General features: G+C 46.6%; 1 non-coding gene and 1 pseudogene across 1 annotated transcript; both read left to right on the top strand.

The window, feature by feature from the left end:
• Positions 1-207: 207 nt before the first annotated feature.
• Positions 208-717, top strand: LOC144689777 (large ribosomal subunit protein uL15 pseudogene; annotated as a pseudogene).
• Positions 718-7,285: 6,568 nt separating this feature from the next.
• On the top strand, positions 7,286-7,402 carry LOC144671866 (U5 spliceosomal RNA). Its single transcript, XR_013574037.1, has one exon. It is a non-coding gene; the product is annotated as a U5 spliceosomal RNA (small nuclear RNA).
• Positions 7,403-10,474: the final 3,072 nt, after the last annotated feature.

Here is a 10,474-nt window from a genome sequence, read left to right as displayed (position 1 = left end):
CACTGACAAACAGAAGGTGTGCAAATCCTTTTCACATGCTAAGGCCGACTGATTCACTAATATCCTCTGCGGAACCATCCATATCTACCCTGACCTCTATGGGGCTTCAGTCCTGCACTAACATGATTGACCATTAGCTGGCCTAGAAGGTCACTCAACTGCATCTAACCACCAGTGGCTCAAAAAAGCACATCAATACCTGCCAAGATGCCAACCAGATTGAGAAAAACCAGGAAGTTAAGAGGACGCATTAGCCATGGTCATGGCCATATTGGCAAACACAGGAAGCATCCTGGTGGTCGTGCCAATGCTGGTGGTACGCATCATCACAGAATCAATTTTGATAAATATCACCCAGGTTACTTTGGAAAAGTTGGTATGAGACAGTACCATCTGAAGAGAAATCAGTTGTTCTGTCCGACCATAAATCTGGATGAGCTGTGGGCGCCGGTCAGTGAACAGATTAAACTATGCCAAGAAACCTGAAGGACCAGCACCTGTTGTTGATGTTGTGCATGCTGGTTACTATAAAGTCCTGGTTTAAAGGAAGACTGCCAGATCACTCAGGCAATGTTCTTCAGTAGGAAGGCTGAAGAGAAGATCAAGGAGGTTGGTGGAGCCTGTCAATTGATGGCAAAAATTTTACAATTGGGTGTACAAATAAAATACTGTCACTTTAAAAAAAAACTCCTCCTACCAGCTAGGCAGAGAAAATGAAAGCAGGTCTTGCCAACAATTTAGCACTTCTCACCACATCACTTGTACTTGACTTCTGTCATGTAGCAACGTCAAGCATTGAGTCATGTTATCTAATGTTTATTACAGTAAGACTAGTTTACTGAGGTTCTGGTCAACACTAGACCAAACATGATGTTTTGGAAGGATATGATTAGACTTTTCTGGTTCTACTTTCTAAAAAGAGCTTGTCATTTAAATTAATAAGAGACTGGTAGTTGAAATAAATTAATGTTTGGCTAAGGGTATTGAAGGTTGATTTAAAGCAATATTGGAAAGGGTGGCTTAACTTTTCAATATACAGATGCTCTTCAAAAATAGGACCCATGTCTGATATACACTCAATTGGCTGTAACTTCCAAGCTCCAGGGCATCATATCTGAGAGGTACCCCAAAGATGGGGGAATCCCTCCCCCCCACCGGAATTTCCCAGTTAAGGTTTGCACGGCAATTGCCTGGAAAGTGCAAACTTCCCATGAGCAATTGCCCTGCACTGGGAACCATCTGATAATGCGATTTAAATCACAAACTTCAGATGGTTCTGACTGTGTTACATCAATAGTTAACCAGAAACAGTTAAAAGATTTAAAACCACTTCTAGCCTCTGGGTAGCTATTGTACAGACCCACATCGACAACCCCGCTCCCCCCACGGGACTCACCTCCCCTACTTCCGACACTCTCCCCCCACGGGACTCCCCCAGCCCCACCCATGAGACTCCTCCTTCACGGGACTCTCCCCCACCCCTCTTGCCCGCCTCAACATAGGACTCTCCGCTCCAGGAGACTCTCTCCCCATGGGACGCCCCTTGCCCCCCAACAGGACTCCCATAACCTCGCACCCCCCACCTCCATGGGACTTCTCACAGCCCCATAACGGGACTCTACCCCCCCATCCCACCATCCCCAAACTGGACTCCTCCACCGTGCGCCCCCCTCACCCTGCTGGACTCCCCAACCCCCCCGCCCCCCATGGGACTGGATACCTTGGGGAACTGGTAAGGCATTGAAAGCCATAACTGATGGCAAACTGAGTGAAGCATTCATTTTGAATTGTGGGCCATTATCAGACACCACCATGCCTGGCAATCACTTCCCTCAAGGAACGAACAACCATCCCTGTCATCGTCGTGTGTAACTGCTTCACTTCGATCCATTGGGAGAAGTCATCAACCACAATGAAGGAGGATCTGCCATTAAACACAAATAAATCCATTCCCAACCGTTCTCACAGCCTGGTATGGAATTATGTGGGGATAAGGGTGCCCCACTGTGTGGGGATAAGGAATACCCTCAGCACAGGTTTGTGCCTGGCAGTTTGAGATCGTTTCTTCAATTGCCCTTGACATTCCCGGCCACCACACTGCAGACTGGGCCTGTGCTTGGCACTTTTCCATGCCCAGGTGTCCCTGGTGGAATCGTTGGAGAATCTCCAGCTGAAGGGAGACTGGAATGACCAACCGCTTGTTATATACTGGGCAGATCATGTATCACGCGTCAGGCTGCTGCTCCTCAAAACAAATTTTCATGACGTTGCCACCTGGCTTCTGCTCTGGCCACCCTTGTTGACAGTAATGACAGATGTGGACACACTCCTCATCTCGCAACTGCTCCTGACGTATTTGCTGAAGATTCCCTGAGGTAGCTGGCAATTGTTTTCTCATCCATTCGGAATACGACTCGAGCTCATCGACCAGGTTGACATCATTTGTCACAAGAAGGTTGACCGTGGCCTTGGACAGTGTGTTTGCGGTCACTTGATGTTTCCCTTGAATATACACCTTATTATATGCGAAGTGGATGAGACACAAGCTGAATTCTGGGGAATCTCCGCGGGTTCTTTCTCCACTAATAGTGAGACGAGTCATTTATGTTCATTTTGATGGTGACCTTCAGGCCAATAATGTAGCCAGAGAACTTTTCGCAAGCCCATGTGACTACAAGAGCTTCCATTTCAATAACAACATTCCGCATCTCTGAGTCTAACAATCCTTTAGGTGCATAATACACTGGTCAGCGGCATCCATCCAGTTGCCCCTGGAATAAAACTGCCCCTAGGCCTGTGGAGGAGGCATCCATTGTTAGTGTAGTGGGCAGGATGGGTCGTCGTGAGCCAGGATATTGGGTGAGAGCAGTATGCCATTGACGTGACCGAATGTTCGCTCTTGGTGTGCATCCCAGCACCGTACCTGGTCCTTTTTGAGCAGGGGTCCTGTGACACCCTGCAGGCCCTGTAAGATGGCCGATGTTGTGCGTTTAAAAGTCTCGGGCGCTGAGGTAGTGCCAAAGGGCAATCGGTTGAAACAGAATCTGCCAAATGGGGTGATAAACGTAGTCAGTGATCTGGACTTCTCATCTAGTGGAAGTTGCCCGAAGCCGCTTTTAGCATCGAGCTCTGAAAGCACTGGGCTTTTGGAGAGCTTGGTCAGGCTGTCATCCTTCGAGGACATTGGGTGGATTTCTCTCGCTGCTGCCTTGTTGAGTTGTGTCAGGTTGACTTCAGGTTTAGCTTCAGAGCTGGGACCATCCTAGAACGCCATTCCCTCAGCTGAGCGACTGGGGAGGGGTGACCCCCATCTTGGCCATCTCATTCAGTTGTTCCTCTACTTGCTTCATAAGTGGGTGAAGTATTTTCTGTGGTGTGAACAGGCACATGGGGTTGGCATCCTCTCTCATGTCACACTGTATGCAGTCTTCATTTGCCCCAATCCAGTGAAAAGCTTCAGAAGCTCTTTCTTAAAATTGGAACCAGACCCTTACTGGTTAACCTCATCAATTTTCTGAAGGAGGTAAAGGTCGGCACAGGCTTTCATGCTCAAAAAGGAAAAGTCTTGATTGTGGAGAACAAATAATGCCTCCTGTATTCATTTGTTTTTGTATTTGAGTGTGGCTTGAAATGTATCTTTAACTGGGAGCTTAATGCTACCTGCTCTGTACAACTGTGTTGTGGATGGCATCAGGCGTTGCTTCAATAGCCATGGTCCCCTTTCCAAGAGGACCGTACATTGGCTCCCATGTCCAATTTGAAATTGGTGAAGTGGCCGTTTACAGAAATGTCAGCACTCCAAAAGGAGAATCCGGGACCCTTGATCTCACCCAAGAAGTATGTTTGGACTTCTTCCTGGTGTGGTACATAAATCTCCAGACTGTTTTGAGTGAGATCCTCTGCACACCTTGATGTCTTGTTGCACAGCTTTCCAAAGTGTTGCAACCAGCTGGTTGCTGTTGAAACTCTGCGCAGATCTTGCTGAACATTGTCCTCGCCTGTCAGGTCTTTTGGCTCCACAGTGCTGACATGGTTTCCTGCCCTCATGTGGTCTGTTTGGACATTGTCTCCTTTGGCCGGGAATCTCCCTGCACTTTTGTTGTTTTATGAGCAACACAGTTGGGGTTATACCGTGGCTTGGCCTCGCCACATAAAATGGACTGGTGTTGTTGGCAAACTTCAGACTGCCTGACTATTTGGATGGCTGTTTCTAGAGTTAGATCTTCTTTTGCCTGCAGTGTGTCCAAAAGAGCATCATCAGCCACTCTGACTACTATTCGGGCTCGTATGAGCCCTGACTTAAGGTTGCCATAGTCACAGCCTTCAGCCGATCTGTATAGTTCGTTTATGAAAGAGTCAGTGGGTTCTCCAGGCTGTTGTGGAACTTTGCTCAGGCTAAAATTTTATTACTCTTAAATTAAAGTAGGTATTGAAAGATTTCAGAACCTCTTCAAACTGCTCTAAAGATTAATTTATTCCTTGCCTCGCAGTGATGTCATCAGCTGTCGGACCTACTGAGTACAGTAGTGTATTCACTTGTTCAGCCTCTGTCTTCTTATTTAATCCTGAAGCAATCATGTCTCTTGAAATTCTTTTTCACCAAAGCCCCCAATTCTGGCCTGGTCCTCGTATCATCCCAAATTTATTTGGCGGGGTAGGTTTGTTATCAGCTCGGAGGAGTACAGCTTTACATGCTGTTTCACCTTTAAAGATGGTGCTTCCGTAACAGCTTATTCAATTCTTCCCGTGCTCGTCGGGTTTTGGTGGGGTCCCGTGGCGATTGAGGCCCCGACCTCAAAAGGATTGATTTCGTGCTGACAGTTATTTAATCAAAGATTTGTGGGCCCTTTAGAACATTTTCAGAATATGTTAAGGCGATTCGAAGGTGATTCCCAACTTTGGCTGATTTTTTAAAACTTAATTTATTTTCAGCAGAGTTTGGCTGCCATGTTGTATGACGCTGTCTCTGAACCTGGGCTGGCTGTGGTGATTAACGAAACAGACTGCTCTGACTGATTAATAGCCTGAAGACTTTTAAAGGCTAATGCAGGCTTAGAACTGAGTTTTTTTCCTTGCCCTTGCTAGGTGCTTTGACTCTGCCGCCGATGGGGATTCATAATGGCCCTCCACAAGCTCTGGTCCTTTAGCTGCACTGAGGATTATTCTTCTGCCCTTCAGCATCCAAGTTTGCAATGGATCTTCTTTATAGGAAATCTCCAGCTGTGTCTTCGGCTCAGGTACACTTCGGTCAGGTCAGGATATTGTTCCCTTAGTTATTCAGGTTCTGGGTCCTTCACCAGCTTCTTTGGTTCTAGGCTCATTCATGAGCTGCCACCATGTTGTAAGGGATTGTTCATCAGGTCTCACAAAGAGGTATAAATGCTTGTAAGGTTGAACAGTAGTGTTTATGGGTAACACATAACTATATACATATGTACAAAGCATAGCCCAAACTAGGAGCTTACTCCATTTTGACTTCTACTTAAGTCTCTCCATATAACTCTGACCCTGTCTATGGTCATGTGTCTCTCTACATCATACTGTGGACGGTACTTTCTCCTGTCCCACATTAACCCTTGCTATGCTAAACGCCCTCTTTTTAAGACGTATAAAATGTATTCTCCATGATGCATCTTTTATAATGCTTTTGGAATTTATTTAAAAAAATAGTTTAGGCATTTTTATCCCAGAAGTGTAGTTTCTGTTTGTTCAAACAGTGAGGTAAAGCTGTGGCTTGCCGAGATATGAACAGAGGACCCTCCTCAGTTTATTTCAGATCCTGGTTACATCACGGCCAGAATTTTACGCCACTCATGCAGGCAGTGCCCGACCCTACAGCGCATGAAACCACATGAGAGGATGTCGGGTGTGCGTCCCTACGTTGTCGCGTAGTCACGCATACATTTCGCTCGGCGGGCGCACGCGGCAGTTGAAAGTGCCCCCGCCGTCAAATAAGTGGGCAATTAAGACCATGAAGGTGGCAATTGACAGCGATTTTACGCGGCCCATCTGCTTTTGCGGTTGGCGGACGGGCCCAATCGGCCAGGCGGCCTTCACATTTTCGCTACATCTATCCAGGGCAGGGGGAGATGTCCGGGGTGAAACATAATTAAAAGAAAGATGTCTGGGGACTGAGGTTTTCTGAGTCCTGCTGCCAGATGCTTGAGGGTGCTGAATAGACACAGTTTGCTGCGTTTTTTCCCTTCCCATTTAATCGGTCCAGGTCTGCGGTTCCCTGAGGCAGCTTCACGGCAGCTGCCTGTCTCCAGGGAGCTCATTACAAGCGCCCACTGGCATCCTCACTTTCCTCGGCGCCCGCCCTCTTCCTGCACCCCACCCCCCTCCCCCCCGGCCGGCAGCCAAAATGAAATTGCGTTTGGGTGGGGGGTCGGCCACAGCCAGAAGCACATTTTACGTCCACTTCCAGGCCAGTCGACCGTGCGTGCCCGCGAGCGCAAGATTCAGGCCCATTCGCGTCAAATCACGATCGGGTACTTAGATTTTTGAAGTTGGACACAACCCTGAAGATATTGCGCTGTAACTTCCAATGGAATAGCAATTGAGTCGGGTTGCCACTCAGCTTGAAACCCAGGCCCGACCTTCCGACTCAGGCCAGGCGAGATCTGGGGCCTCGCGTCGAGGGCTGTAGGGTCGAAGGTAAGTTAGCCATGCCACCTTTTTATGGCACTAGCTGCTGTAAACCAGGTAAGTTTATAGGTCCAGGCAGGTTTAAAGGTCTTTGGCAAGGTAAATGTATTCAGTAAGTGGGTAGGATCTGGAGGGTTATGGGGTTATGCAGGGGGTGGGGTAGCCAGGCCTGGCCTGTGGGGGGTGGGCGGTGCAGTCGAGCCCTTGTTGGGGGTGGGAGGGGGATGGCGTCGGTCGGGTCGGGTCAGGTCAGGCTTTGGGGTTGGGGAGGGGTCGGGCCAGGCTTTGCGGGGGGATATCTAGAAAGTATCCACAATCTTATCGTGAGGCCGAAAAAGGCTTAGGCACCATTAAAACCCTTTTGAAGAAAAAGCAAAGACTTCCCGACGATACTTTTAAGACCCCATTGCAATATAGATTTGCCCCATTAGAGCTACTGCTGGGCAGAAAACTTCACACTCAACTCCCAATGTGGCCAAAGAACTTAATCCCAGGGTTGGCAGCCAGGGACTACCGGAAGGTTCAGGACCAAGAACAGTCCTACAGACAGAGCCAGGCTTCTGCATACAATAGGAGGTACCGCACTTGAAAACTGCCCCAGTTACACAAAGGTGACAAGGTTTAGATCAGGGACCATCAACTCTAAATCCTCTTCAAATTGTATAAATCTTTCGCCTTTTACTAAATATTTCCGTGGAGAGAATGGATTCAGAGTTTTCAAGCAATTTTTGAATATCAGGGACCGTGAAAGATAGGGTTCATTGTCTGGAGAGATGTTGATCAACCGAAGTCATACCTGATACATACCCTGGAAGGGACGATCAGGCGGAATAGGAGAGTCTCCTCCTCATCCCTCGAGGTGAATCTCCTACTATACTATAAGCGGATCAGATGGAGCCAGCCAAGTGCCAGAAACGAAGAATATCCTGATTTCAACTCCAAGCCAACGGAGCTTGCCCAAAGCAGTTGAGCCTACCACTCCTCCGAATGAGACCAGAACAAGATCTGGAAGAATTGTCAAGTTTCCAGATCATCTGAATTTAAAAATGAGGGTGAGGTTACCTAAAAAAATGCAAAGTCTGCCTGGCCTATTCGTCCACCCGCCAACCAAATGGTTGAGCGGGCAGTGAAAAGTACGAATTAATTATTTGTTTAAGGGCCTTAATAGACCTCTCAATTGTCAGCGGGTGCGCTGCTACCTGTCGCGTGCGCCCGCCGACCGAGAGTACGCGATGACATCGGGACCCTCGCCTGACGTCATCGCGCACTATTTCACTCCCGTTCAGGTCGGGTGCGCTCCCACCCGCGGGACAATAAATTCTGCCCAATATCTCAGGGAAGTCAATATGCCCCTGGTGATGCCTTCAGCTCTATTGTTTAAATCAGATGATTCACAAACTAGAACAGACCGAGTTCATAATTTTTTTAAACTGTTAAGATTTTTAAAAGGAGACCTTTTACTGAGGTTTCTTGGTGGAGAAGTGATGAAAGATGAACCTTTTAACAGATGTCATACTATACGCAAAGTATAATAGGTGGGTTCCCACTAACCAGACAGCAAACCAGAACACTAGTGAGAGTACGGTGTTTCCAAAAGGAAATCTTTGTCAACATTAAGTGTTTGTAAAAGAACATTTATAATTATAAATACATCGCAAAGTATTATCGAGAGCCCATATGACTATAAATGTCCTCCCCAGTAGCTCTGTAGACCAATAAGTGGTGAGAATAGCAAACAGCCATCCATTTTGGAAAACATTTGTACCCCTTACCTCTTAAACCGAGGGTAGGATTTTGCATTTTGCATCAGGATCAGGACTTTTGGGTCAAATGCAGGTCTCAACCACACACTATGTCGGGAGCAGTAACCCAAATTCGATTTTGCCTTTGATTGGCCAACGAGTGGACAACAGGAGGCCCTCGGCCATGAAGTAGCAGAAGCCTGCCGTTGCAGGTAAGAGACAGAGAGAGGGTGCCTCCAACTTGAGAGGCCGTCTCAGTACAGGGAAGTTGGGGGGTAAGGGGCGGGGTGGACTCAAAAGCATCCTGGAGCACTGGATGCTGGCCTGTTGTTGGGAGCCCAACTCCAGACAACTGCAATGCTGCTGATGCTACGGGGATGGGTCCACAGTCCGAAAATTCCAGTTGGCCACTGATCAATGCCCCAAATTGGCTTTTTAATCGCCTTAACTAACTTATGCTCAGGTAGTCATTCCGCCCCTGATCCAACCTTCCCAAATACAGTTCACTGGGGGCCAGCCGAAGGCATGAAATTACACACCCACCCATCTCAGTTCCTGCTCCTAAATCAAAGCAAAAATCTTGCCTGAATCTTTCTGTTACCAAATTTGAAGGTTATTCTGCTACCTGCAAAGGCAGAATGTAAACTTTACAATGATGATATAAGTTAACATAAGCATTGCTTAACATTGTATTTCACTGTGGCAAAGTTGAGGAAACAAAATACAAGGATGCAACCTCAAGTGAGGACCATTAATCAGGCCTATGGATATATGTGTATTTTGACTTCCTCCACCATACTAAAAATTCCATGTTGCACATGACTGTTGGCTGAACAAAGAAAAAAAAACATTTCCATTCCTGTGCTCCAGGCAGTTTCCAGGAGTATAAAGAAAGAAATAAAGACTTGCATTTATATTGTGCTTTTCATGACCACTGGGCATCTAATAGCACTTTACAGCCAATGAAGTTTATAAGGAGGTGATGGTGTGGTGGTATTGTCACTGGACTGGTAATTCAGAGACCCAGGGTAATGGTCTGGGGACCTGGGATCAAATATCACCACGACAGATGGTGAAATTTGAATTCAATAAAAATCAGGAATTAAAAGTCCATGATGATGACCATGAAAAGCCCTGGTTTCACTAATGTCCTTTAGGGAAGGAAATCTGCTGGTCTGGCCTCCATGTGACTCCAGACCCACAGCAATGAGGTTGACTCCTAAATGTCTTCTGAACAAGGGCAATTAGGGTTGGGAAATAAATGTTGGTGCAGCCAATAATGCCCACATCCAGTGAATAAAAACATGCACTTTTTGAAGTATGGTCACTGCTGTCATGTAGGTGGTTTGCATTCATCAAACTCCCGGAAACAGCAATGTGATAATGACCAAATAATCTGATTTTTGTGATGTTGATTGAGGAACAAATATTGGCCAGGACAATGAGCAATGAGATCTTTTACAAACACGAGAAAGGAATTGGGGAACATCAGAGACAATTTTGCAACTTGGAGTGATTGTGGAAGAGAAGAAAATAACCTTTGTCCTAAAATCAAAGGCCGACCCACCTCCTCCCCACTGCCTGATTGAACTTGTCCACATTCAAAATGATTAGAAGCCATTAATTTTATATAGAAAGTAAATGGATTAAAAGTTAGTATCTGCATTGTCAATGCGATATCCAGCACATGTTTTCGTCAATTGAGGGAGGTTGGAGAGGCATTTTCCATAGTTTTTATTTTCTCATAATGGCCCTTTTTCCGCTCCCTGGAGATTACATGGCTGCAGGAAGGGTTGGAAGTATCTTTTCATGATGCTCCAGGCTTCTCTTGTGCTATTATCATCACATTTTGCCTAATCCACTATCATCCCTGCTGTCATTTAACCACTCTTACTTTCCAAAGAGGAAATCTTCTGCTTTGTTCCTTCCTCACCTTCCCACGTTTACTGCCTCTGTACTTGCACAAAACTTGTTACATCTCTAACTTTTTTCAGTTCTCACAGAATTGTTACAGCGCAGGAGGCCATTCGGCCCATTGTGTCTGCACCGCCTCTCCGAATGAGCAATTCACCTAGTGCCTTTCT

This window comes from Cetorhinus maximus, chromosome 2 (assembly GCF_964194155.1).
Source record: "Cetorhinus maximus chromosome 2, sCetMax3.hap1.1, whole genome shotgun sequence".
Lineage (NCBI taxonomy): Eukaryota > Metazoa > Chordata > Chondrichthyes > Lamniformes > Cetorhinidae > Cetorhinus > Cetorhinus maximus.
The sequence above is the reverse complement of the archived record's forward strand: the minus strand, read 5'-3'. Positions and strand labels throughout refer to the sequence as shown.